This window comes from Phocoena sinus, chromosome 9, assembly GCF_008692025.1.
Source record: "Phocoena sinus isolate mPhoSin1 chromosome 9, mPhoSin1.pri, whole genome shotgun sequence".
Lineage (NCBI taxonomy): Eukaryota > Metazoa > Chordata > Mammalia > Artiodactyla > Phocoenidae > Phocoena > Phocoena sinus.
Window position 1 is genome coordinate 62,488,983 of NC_045771.1, and position 12,657 is coordinate 62,501,639.

General features: G+C 42.7%; 1 protein-coding gene across 11 annotated transcripts in view; it reads right to left on the reverse strand.

Moving 5' to 3' along the window:
• Positions 1–12,055, reverse strand: part of ICA1 (islet cell autoantigen 1) — a 145,309-nt gene extending 133,254 nt beyond the window's left edge. For 7 of the 11 annotated variants that reach the window (XM_032643867.1, XM_032643877.1, XM_032643872.1 and 4 more), the window contains exon 1: positions 11,943–12,055. The gene's annotated coding sequence lies outside the window, so the exon portion shown is untranslated. Of the gene's footprint in view, positions 1–11,589; positions 11,745–11,942 lie in introns of those variants that run through there. The other 4 variants (XM_032643869.1, XM_032643868.1, XM_032643870.1 and 1 more) reach the window with 3 other exon arrangements.
• Between the last annotated feature and the right edge of the window lie 602 nt (positions 12,056–12,657).

Below are 12,657 nucleotides of genomic sequence, written 5' to 3' on the forward strand. Positions count from 1 at the left end.
TCCAAGGTGCAAATCTGTTCACATTCCAACCTTCCTGAAACCAGGATGTGTCGTATAATCAATACCTTGTCAACTGTTTGGCAGTCATTTTTCTTTCTTCATGGAACATAAAATGGTAAAAGAGCTTATAAGCAATAGTTTCTTATATTTGATCAAATACAGAATAATTCTTTAAAACTAAACCTCTATAAAATTACACATCACTATTTGCCATAGACTTTTGGGGCTATTTGTATATAAGTGAACAGGAGAATCTGAAGTCAGGGGATGCCAAGTGCTGCCTGTGATGGGGAAGAAGTGCCATGGATGAGGAAGGTGCCCACGGTTAGACGAACAAAGAAGTCAGGGCACCGAGCTGGCTTCCTACATAGCCTCTGGGCTGGGATTCTAAGAATCAGTAGCTGCTGGTCAGGGGAAGGGCAGGAGTGTGTGTGGATATGTGGAGAGGGTATTATACCAGGCAGAGGGAAAGCAATGAACAAACTGCTTCCACAGTAGAACTGCATGGTATGTGTGTGCAACCAACTGTAAGCAGTTATGCATTCCTAGAACTTGAAGAACAGAAGCTGTGACTGGGGACACATGGGGACCAGTCTCTCCTGGAGGGTAGACATTTGATGCTGTCTATTTCAAATGAAGTGGTCACTTTCTATGTCCTGTCTTTGCTGCAGTTCCTAATTGACTTTCCGTAACAAACGTTGGATGCCTTTGGCAGATCTCTTGGGTTTAGCTTCCAATTGCAGGATACTAATTTATATAATTTTCTCCTCATTCCATCTTTCTGTTTTCTCAGAGATCAACTTCACCTAGAAATATTACCAGTTTTCAACAGTTGGCTTTGTTTCTCTGATGCATAACCTCAGAACTAATACAAGCTGTATAATTTAAGAGCCTAGAGGGAGTTGAGAAAACAATGGAATGAAGCCTCTTCCTTTTAAATTGGGGAACCTGTGATCCAGAGAGAGCAAAGCAAATCAGCTTCAGAGCCAGGGCTCAGATACAGGCTCCTGATGACTTGCCAAAAGAAGAAACACACATTTGTCAGAGGTTCTAGGTGCCACATTAAAAAACAATTTATGTTTGTACTTTTTATTTTGTTCAATGTATTTTTCATCTTTTTTTCCCAGAAGTTTACCTCTAGTCACTTTCTCTTATGTCTACAATGATTTTTATAATTTCCCATATAGAGAAGGAAAAGTGTTTTAAATATAAATATTTAATTGGTTTCAGTAGAAATGGGGAGGAAAAAACTAAAACAATTCCTCCAGGCATAATTAACTATATTTATTTTTATTATTATTTCAATCTTGATTCAACAAACTGTGTTCACACATAGTTGATAAAGAGAGATCCCTGTGGAAGGTGGGAAGTTGAATTATCTTCTATTCTTTCAAAAGCTAAACATTAATTAACGTAATGTGATTTTGACTAGCTTTTATGGGTGTTTTTCTATGTCTCAGATATCACACAGCCTTCCCTTTCAGATTTTGATAGGGTTATGACTACTTGAGCATTCCATATAACTTTAAATGGATTCTGTTTCTAGCTGAGTTTGGGTCTCCTGCAAATGATTTTTGACATTTCATAAATTCACAAGCAAATGTGAAACACCATCATGATTTAATTTTATGAGTCATGCTTTAATTTTGTGAGTCAGCAAATCCTACAGGAGGAAAGCAGAATCCTAACCTTATTCAAGGCAGCTAAAAGATAGATGATAGATGAGTTTTTATTTAAACCCTACACATGCAAGCTTGCATTTTCTGTTAATGAATTGGGGCTTAGGATATTTTAAAAATATTTTTAAACGATCGCTCACATTTCAAAACAGCTCAAGTATTACATACAGGCATTAATTAAGCTTAATAACTCCCTAACTCTATTAAAATCACATCCTGAAGTAAATATTTTTAACGCCAGTATAACTTGTCTCCCAATATGCTGCTCAATATAAAATCCGGGAAACCCATGACCACGCCACAAATCTGTCCCTCCTCCAAGTCACTTCACTATCTGGCCTCACTTGGCTCATCTGTAAAATAGTAGACTAGGCTAGCTGACATCTAGGATGCCCTCAGTCACAAAACCATGAAGCTAATTTTAATTATTTTCAGAGATATTTACATCTAAGAGAAAGCTTAGAGATAATGAACACAACATCTTCCTTTTTAAAGATAAGGAAATTGGGTTTCTAGAAAGAGAGACTTTTCCAAGATCAGCTTAAAGATCAAGTTTATGAGGAGGAATTCTGGGACTGAAACACTCATCAGCTGATTAGCAACCTGGTGCTTTCCTGAGTCTCTTCCTCTCTTTCAAGAGATGTCTCTCAAAGGAAAATATCAAATATAGTATCCCATATTTGAAGAAACTTTAAAAAAAAGCCAATGTATTCTCTAAAAGGCTTTCATCCTTAACATTAATATTAGTTAAAAATATTATGTCCCCACGAAACAAACTAAAATCAAAATAGACCGCAAACTCAAATTGCTCACAAGGGGCACAATCTAGGTCTTGCTCTTCTTTCTCTTGCTTACAGCCCTGCTTGCAAAGGAGGAGTAAGGGTGAATTTTGTGCTGCAACAAAACTCATGATGGTAGTAATGAAGAGGCTGGCATTGAACACAACAAACCTCAAGGAAATCTAAAAGAGCAAATAATACGAAATGGATTAGAAGACTGGAAACAGAAAAAGAACAAATAGGGTATCTTTGCTAAAGAAAGGATTTTTAAAAACCCTTGCTGTATAAATTATATTCACCCTTGATTTTATTTAGGTTGGTTTATGTAACTTTCAAATGTCAATTCAAATTTAGCATACGTATGGATTTTAATCTCTGGTACTTACAGTGGCTTTTTCTCTGAAAGCTTAATGTCACAAGGTGAAGAATGAAGGAACACCCTAGTCAGACAAAGGTCTCAATCAACTTCTGTCAAGAAATACTAGAGCCTTCAACTGCCAGCATAGAACATTATTAAATGATGGGAATACATGTTTTCCTTAAATTAAACGTTAAAACTGCATTTTATAATTGGGATAAATTTTTTTATGAAAGATTAATCTGAGATAAACTAACTTTCTCATCCGAGACTATGGTGTCCAATACATCAGCCACTTGAAATATGGCTAGTTTGAAATATTTCAAACACACATGGCTATTGAGCAACTTGAAATATGGCTAGTTTGAAATCAGATATGCTTTCAAGTAAAACACACTCTATAATCTGCAGACTTAGTAACCCCCCAAAAGTAAAATGTCTATTAAGAAATTTGTATTTTATACTCCTTTATATTTTATGTTGATAAAATTATATGTATTTTATATTGATATATATGTATATTTAAATTTTATATAACTATATAGCTATATTATATATAAATATATATTTACATATTATATGTTATATTTAATTATGTTCATACTTATTTATATTTTATATATGTATTTTTATATTTTATGTTGAATAATATTTTGGATATATTGGGTTACATAAGTATATCATCTAATGCCCCCTGCTTCTTTTCAGTTGTTTCAATGTGCCTCCTAGAATGTTTTAAATTACACATGTGGCTGCCCTTATATTTTTATTGGACAGCCTTGGTCTACGGCATTAAACAAAGCAGCAAACGGCTAAAAATTAATTCCGTAACTCAGGTCATCAATCTTCTGTACAAATATAAATACCTTCAAACAGTTTTCTCCCCAGAATCTCTGACAATTATCCTGTCAGAGATGTCATTACAAAACTAAAATCTTATTCATATACATGTATATGTATATATACAAAGACCATATATGTGTATATATACGTGTATATCTAATCTTTTAAAATGAACTACAAAATGGCTACAATTCACATTTTCATAATAAGTTGCTTTAAAAAGGTCCAACTCTATGTGCAAAATATACTGCTTTAAATCAGATTCACAGGAATGATTATGTGAAGTGGATGAACTAACTTTAGGCCATCAAAAGGACAATCAGGGCTTCCCTGGTGGCGCAGTGGTTGGGAGTCTGCCTGCCAAGGCAGGGGACACGGGTTCAAACCCTGGTCTGGGAAGATCCCACGTGCCACGGAGCAGCTGGGCCCGTGAGCTACAAATACTGAGCTCTGCGCGTCTGGAGCCTGTGCTCCGCAGCAAGAGAGGCCGCGACAGTGAGAGGCCCGCGCACCGCGATGAAGAGTGGCCCCCGCTTGCCACAACTAGAGAAAGCCCTCGCACAGAAACGAAGACCCAACACAGCCAAAAATAAATAAATGAATAAATAAATTTATAAAAAAAAAAAAAAAAAAAAAGGACAATCAATCTCTCTCTCTCTCTCTCTCTCTATATATATATATATATATATATACACACACACACACACATATGCACATATATAAATACCTACAAATATAAAATATAAAATGCATACATATATTTATAAATGAAATATACATAATTCATATATAAATATGAATGGTTAATAATATTACAAGCGTGAAGGAAGAAAAAGAATGTGAATGTAGTGAGGACACCTATATGAAATTACACATAAGCATAATGTCAACAATCAGAACAATTTGGGAGATACTACTGTTTACAAAGTTCTCTTTCTTTAAGGTTAAATTCATAATTGAAAGCCTCTTAAAGAGATGATCAAGTAATTTCTTAGGCCTCCTCAGGATCACTCAGAGATAGGAGAGAACTTACAGATCATTCAGTCCAATCTTCCCCTTTCATAGATGAGCCAACTGAGGCCCAGGATTGAAGGAAATTTCCCAAGGCACAGAGTAAGCTTTTTTCATTAGTTTTAAATTACTGAAACACACATACACCAGTACGTGGTTTATAAAATATCTATGCTGTGCACAGGTCCTGTAAACAAACCTACACAGCTCCTTTCTCTGGAAACGGCACGGATTCAAGGACTTTCCTTGGTAAAGTAGTGGCCCCTAAATCATGTTGGAGTTTGGGCTGGTTTAAGAGCAAGGGATGAAGGCAGCCCAGGCAGGGGAGGGAGATGCAGGAGGAGGACCTTTAAATAAAAGTCAGCAGCAAAGGGAAGCGGGCAGAGAGAGCTTTGTATTTTCACGTACCCCAATTAACAGAGCCACCCTTGGGTCATCTACTTGGTGTTATTTGAGAACTAATACAAGATCCTTTTTCCAGGTTCTTGTTACTTTCTTAGGGAAGACGTTTACTGGAATAAACGGCAGCAATAGTGCTGTTATTATTAATAGTGAATAAATTATTAACCATTATTCATAGCAAATAAGGCACAAGACCAATTATTTTGGTGGGAATCAGGAAAGACAGGTCCATTGGACATATACCTGGTAAGGCACGTAGCATAACCAGGTAGAACCACCACGAAGTAGCTCAAAGGCACAGAGCTTCAGGTCAGGAGTGCAAAGAAGAGAGAAGCAGGAAACAGAAAGAGGCAAGTGGTTTGGTACCAACACAAAGTTTACCTACTTCACAATGTTGCCCATGCTGCCTACGGCAACACGGAGGAAAGAGTATTAGATACAAGGACACTCAACTCCTGGCCTTCAGGGAGCAGCAGGTAGAAGGAGAATCCCCAGGGTGGTGATGACCAGCCTCCCTCCTCATGCTCTATGCGGAATCACGGCCCTGGGCATTGTGCTGGGCCCCTTCTCTCACGGCTTCCACTCATCACCACTACTCACTTCTTTGGAAACATCCAGCACCATGACTATAACCACTGCTGTTCCTTTCTCTTCAGAAGGGACAGGTCTTACCCTTTTGCCCCTTCCCACCTTGGTCCATCTATTATCCCTTCTCTTTCAAGTTAATCAACCTCCCTTTCTGCCATCAACCCATACCCTCCAACCTGTTTCTTCCTCCAGTTACCATCCTCTTCCTTCTCTTCACAAAGTTCTTCTATGCCCACACAGTCTGGTTCCTTTCTCCACCACACCAGAGAAAGGTTTTCACCAGGAACCCAACTCAAGTCCTCCTCTCACTTGACCTTTGACTAAGCTCCCCTCCTTGACTTCTCAGAAAACACTCTCTATACTTTGGTAATTTTTCAGTTTCCTTTGTTAGCTCCTTTCCCTCTGTGTGCAATGATATCTTGAATATCATTGCTCTACAAGGTTCCAACCTTGGCCGTCTTCTATTACACTTTACTTGCTCCCTCTAGGTGATTTAATCCACTTCTGTGGCTTCAATCAACAGCTGTATGCCAACAACTTCCAGAATTAAACACCTCTCCAGAGACTACAGTAGGGGGATCAAAATGTGGATTTGGTGCTCTGCAGAGGTATTTAACTCTCCATTTTCCTGTGGTCATCTTCACCTGGATGTCCGACAGGCACTTCAAATTCAGCACCTCTAAAACTAGAATTATCTCTCTCCATCTCCACCCCCAAATGTTTCTTTTTTCTGTGGTCCCTATGTTAATTACCAGCACAAAATCTACTGAGTGGCCTAAGTTAGAAACTTGACTTCTTTCTCATCTTTAGCTGCTGGCCTCCAAGTTCTCTCCATTCTACCTCCTAAAAGGCTACTAAATACATCTTCTCCTTTCTAGATTCACAGCCAGGGCTTAGTCTAGGCCTTCAGAGGCAAAACCATCCCTGTATCTGCCCACTCCAATCTTTTACACCATGGTCTGAACTATTTCTATAATATGCAAATCTAATCATACCATCCTCCTACTTAAAATGCTTTAATTGCCTTCTCTTGTCCCTAGAGAAAGTCCAAACTTTGTAGCAAAAAAACCAAGCCCCTTCACATTCTGGCCCCTTCCCAAAAATATTCACCTCACACAGAACTATTCCTTCTTGTCATTTCAGAATGCTAGAACTTTCCTGAATATACTATCTCATTTCAAGGCTTTGCAAAGTTTCCCTCCATTTGAAGTGACCTCCCCTCCTTTGTCCAACTAGCCAAACTTAACATCTTATTTCACGACTCTCAAATGTCACCTCCTCCGTGTAGTCTTCCCCAACCCAACATCTGCCCTCCTGCTCCACACTGATGCTAGTGGTGCCTTACATTCCCATTATTCTCCTGTGATGAGCTGATTACATCTGCATGCCCCACACTAGCCTGGAAGTCCCTTGAAGGCAGGGACCCTAACTGGTTCATCTTTGCCTCCTTACACCAAGCACAGAACCTGAAACACAGTAGGCCTTTAGTAAATATGTGCTGGACAAAGGGCAATAATTTTGTGCTACCATTTATGGTGCATTTTACATGTGTGAAGCACTTGGAGTTAATGCCCACATCAGAAGGGGATACAACCCCATTTTGGAAGTGAGAAAAAAAGCTTAGAAAGGTGAAATAATTTGCCCAAAGTCAACAGCTAGTAAATTCAAGGCTGCTTTTGACCTCTGAACTCCTGTTTCTAAGCACTCCACTCTACTCCTGGACCAAAGGGACTGGATACTGGGCTTGGTTTCTATAAAAACAATCTCTCCTAATCACAGGCTCAGGCGCTGTGTTAGCCCCAAATCCATTACCACCACGGTGCTTGTGCAAAACAAAACCTTGCTGAAGACTCCTGGCGGCTATCAGGGTTCCTACCCATAAGAAGAGCGGGGCACCACTTATCACAATTAGCTCCTTGGTCCCTGGCTTAGGATGCGCTACCCCAGAAACATGCAGAGAAGGCTGGATTTCCCCCACGTACCATTAGGTTTCCATGCCCTACCCTGGGAACAGAGAAGTGGGTGGGTGTGAGAGATCATGATGACGGATTTTAATGTGTGCTCTGGGAAAATAGCTGCAAAACTTTACAGTCACTCGTTGTACAAATACACCACAGAATGAGAGGAACTTCCCACTCTCAAGTCTAGACTCTCAGGGCTAGCAATATACCATTATCTATATATTCATTGGTCCATCACTGAATATATATACCTCGTGTTTCCCACCCACAGTCATGCATTCAGTTGTCTTTTTCAGTCACCCTCTTTTAATTCTATGTAATTTCTGTTAAACGTATTCTAAAACTGACCTCTTTAATTTCCTCTAATTCTAATGACTTTTTAATGTCAGTCCCTTATTTTCTACTAATACCTCTACCGCCTCTCCATGACTATAGACCACATAATTGAAATCAGTCCTGTGCTTACGTTGATTAATACATTTAAGCCTCTCAATTCACAGGTGATCAAACTTGCCCAAGGTCACTCAGCTAATGAGGGATACACATGAATACTGGGCTCCAGGCATGAGGACTATTTGCCAGTATTCTTTCCCTCTGTATACCTGGGTACTGTGTGGTGAACTCTCTCTCTCCACTCCCAACCTTTTCTGACCTGCCAAATTCCTACTGGCCCTTTAAGACTTAACTCAAGGGTCACCTCCTCCACAAATCTTCTCAGGTTTTCTCTGCTCTCTCTCCTGTCGGTTGGGTACCTCTGCCCTGGGCTTCATTCCCTCCCCACTTTTCCTGAAATGTAATTGTCACCTGACCCTTTGATCTCCCTCACTAGGCTGCAGGCTCCTCCAGAGCAGTATAGAGTCTGGGTCTTGTCTTGCGATTCCCAGTTCTGGAACAATGCACGGCATATAACACACACATAACAAATGCTTGCTGAAAACTCAGTAGCGACCCCACTCCTCTGATTTGGCCAAAGGCCTGATGAACAACATCATCTGACTTAGGAGGAGAGACTTCCTATCATGAGCAATGCCATTTTCTCAGCTTTCCATGAACTCATTCTCTCCCTAGGTTTACACTAAGACAAGTAATTACCATTAGTTGAGGAATTACTACTTCTCAGACTGACATGAATGCTTCGTGCACAGTATGCTCATTCTGACAACACTGTCCAGTGGACATCATCCTCATTTTATGGATGAAGCTCAAAATCAGTTACTTATCCAAAGTAACTGGCCTACAGTTACAGAGAAGAAAGGCTTTGTTTTAAAAGAATATATAGGGCTTCCCTGGTGGCACAGTGGTTGCGAGTCCGCCTGCTGATGCAGGGGACACAGGTTTGTGCCCCGGTCTGGGAAGATCCCACATGCCGCAGAGCGGCTGGGCCCGTAAGCCATGGCTGCTGAGCCTGTGCGTCCAGAGCCTGTGCTCCGCAACGGGAGAGGCCACAACAGTGAGAGGCCCGTGTACCGCAAAAAAAAAAAAAAAAAAAAAAAAAAAAAAGCTTAAGTAACTTGCTCAAGGTCACATGGCTAATTAAGTGTTGCAGCTGGGGTTCCAATTCTGCTCTATTGGGATCCAAAACCTATCCTCTGCCCATCCTCCATGGCATTAAATATGATAGTGGTATAAAACGTGACAGCTTGAGGAAAAAAATGTTCCTCCTGTAGGTATCGGTATTGGAGTTAAAGGCTTTGCTGAGGCAGATTCTGGATGGGGGTGAGGATGCGAATGAGGTTAATTAATTAGTGATCTATGTTGACTCATAGACAAAAACACACAGATAGCATCCTTGTCCATGGTTCCCATAAATCTGATAGTGCAGATGGAGTAAAAAGGACGTTAGTAGCCGGTGCACTGATCCTAAACGTTGCCACCTACCCTCAGGCTTCTAGACGTGGGGCTCAACCAATAAAGAGGAAAAATCCTTCCTGATCCTTGTGGACTATTAACTTCACCACCTTCTCCTGTGTGAGGTTTCTATAACTTAAAAGTTCACACCAATACAGGTTTACCCTGCCTTGTCATTTCACAGTTGCCACACTTCTCTTCCTCTGATAAAACTGCCTGCACCTGAAAAAAAAATGTACTGTTTAGTCAAATACACTGAAAATGCAGCAGTTTTGAAGGTTTTCTTTTGAGTAACAAAATTGTCCATATTTTTTCGTAAGGTTGATGTGGAGAGAAATGCATGGTAATAAAGATGCTCAGAGAAAGCAGTCAGATAGGGTCTCAGGTGGACCAAATGAAGCAAAGACAGCTATAAAATAAACTTGCTAGGCATTTACCATCCAGTGTCTTTAGCATGTAATGTCCCATGGATGGAGTGTCCAAGGTCAGTTTTTTTAGCCTTGGGTCTCTCCACTATTATAATGAGTACTCAGTAGCTTAACTGTCATTTTCTAAAGATTCATCTTTAATGACAGTACAACTCTTTACCTCTGTGATGCAAAAAAGATCCAATTAGAAAGCTACATCTCCTTAAATTAAATATATACATGGCAGTCTGAAACCAAACAATGATAATCGAAGTATTAAGGATTATAAACTGATTTTGCCCCTATGGTATTCTCTACACATGATGTTTCAAAAATAAAGACTGCAACCTAAAACAACAAAAACAAAAAGAATGGTTTGAAAATTCACTCAAAAGTAAAAAATGTGTGTTTTAAACAGAAGGTAAGAAATTGAGTCTGGAGCACAGATTTCAAAGTAATAAGCGTTTCCTATTTCATTCCCCCACCCCAAGGAACAGTTCAGATCTCAGAAAAACTAAAGGTCCACAGAAACCAACCTGACATTTTTCTGGTGAGGCTTTACTGAAATGTTTAGACATGAACATGTTTGCAATGAGTCATAATTTATAGGACCTTAATGGCCAATGCCTTATGTGCGTTTCTTCCTACATTCAATAGCATTTTCAAACCAGCTGGTGGTACATTTTCCAGGCCCTGATAATTTGTATAAAGTTACCAGATCTCAGTTACTAAGGCTGCCACCCAGCACCCTTTCTCGTGATAATTTTTTATGCTATCTAAACAGAAGAGAACCTGATTCCCTTTTTGAACTAGAACTCTCCCCCAACCAGCCAGTTAATGCCTTTCGCCAGAGAAAGGGCGCACGCACTATTTTTAAGACCCCCAAAGAGAAGTTGAGGGGCCTTCGGGGCACTCCAAGTAAAAAGGCAATGGGAAACGTTAATGGGGAGCCGCTCTGGGCAAAGGCAGACGCGGTAACAGGATATGTTCCTTTCTAGAGGAAGCAGGAGCTGCGATAGCCGCGAGGCAGGAAAGGCGGTGTCAGCAGCACCTAAAGGAAACGGGCGCGCCAGGGTTGGCAAGGACCTGGCCTGCTTAGGGACTCTCGCTCCAGTCGGGTCCGAGGTTGGTGAGCACTTCGCCCGCGGGAGATCAAGCTCAGGCCTCCCGGTACTAGTGATTATAAAGAGTACCCATCTGCTCCCTGCCACCTCCGCCAAAGACGGGCTAAAGGAAGAGAAAAAGCAAACACCAGGAGCCGCGGCAGGTGAACTCGTCAACAAGTCAGCCCCGGACGCAAGTCCCTGCCCAGGAGGGACCTCGGGGTCCTGGGGCCGGAGGCGTTGGGAAGGCGAGGCACTGCGTGGGTGGGGTGGGTGGGCGGGGAAGGGGATGCTGCAAACGCCGGGTCCACAGATGGGGCTGGAGCGCGGAACGTTTCCCTCCGCGCCCCACCGGGGCTGACGCGCGCTCTCGAGGCGCGCGCGCATCCTCCAGACCTTCCCAGGCCCCAGGGCGGCGGCGGGGAAGGGGAAAGGGCTGCGGCGGTTCTTGCACAGGGACAGGGGGGCAGGAAGAGGCGACCTGCTTGTCACCGGCGCCTACGGAGGGCTGGCAGCCCCAGGCCCCCGACCGCCCCGGCTGCCGGGCGTCTCCCAATGCAGCCTGCAGCCCGCCCAGCTCGCCCTCGCCACGGCCCCGTAGGGCAGGTACCTCGGAGCCTCGGCCCCTAGGAGTCTCCCGGCCGCGATCCGAGCGTCCCTCCAGCTCCCTCATCCGACGTCGGCGTCAGCAGAAGGCGAGGGAAGGGGGCGGGAGGAGCGCAGGAACCGGCCCTTCCTGCGGCGGTCGCCGCCAGCCGGAATAGCAGCCGGCGGAACCCGTGAGCGTCGCAGCGCAGCGCAGTGGCCGGGGGGAGCGGGTGCCTTCGCCTCTCCGCGAGCGCCAGGGGCCGGGGCCCCACCGTCGTCTCCCCTCCCCGCTTCTCCCCTCCGAAGAATCCCCGGCGGGCGACCCCTCCCAGCAAGACCCAGGGACCCAGAGGAGGGAGAGGGCGATGGCCTCACCTTGTTTGGGGCGGGTCCGGGATTGGGGGAGTGAGTCTCCCTCTCTCTATTCCCTGGGGTCTTTCCTCGACCCCCATCTCCTAGGGTACACCCTGCTCGGATCTGCCGCCCAGGGTGACCCCGCCCCTGCTCTCCCGCAGGTGTGCCACGTGTCCAAAGCATTTGCGTCACAATGACCTGGCCTACAGGTGGGAGCAGCAGCGAACGCCCCGGGGTTCCCACTGTGCTGTGCTTAGCGCGTGCTGCTTGCTTCCACTGCAGACTGCCGTGGCTTTTTTTTTTTTTTTTTTTTTTGCCGTGGCTTTAGAGGACAGGAGACTTCATGACTTCAATGCCAAGGAAAGTTACAGAGCCCTGTACCTGGGAATCAAGTTTGGGCTTAAAGTAAAAAGGCTCTGTGAAAAAAAAAAAAAACCTGTATATGTATTTTTCATTCCCATATATTCATATATCTTTTATACTTAAGTTACTGACTCTTATAGTAATTTCATCTTCTCTTATTCTTTGTTATCAGGAAAGAACCAAACCCTTCTTTTTTGAGTACCCTGCAGTGATCACATGAAGAAATCGTGTTGGAATAGTTCCTTCCTAAAATCATGTATGCTGAAAAGCAGTCCCAATGTGCTATGACTCATCCCTGATTGTGTTATATATTTATTAAAAAGTTCATTGAATAGTCACTGATTGAAACAATTTAACAGGGTGGAACGAAAGA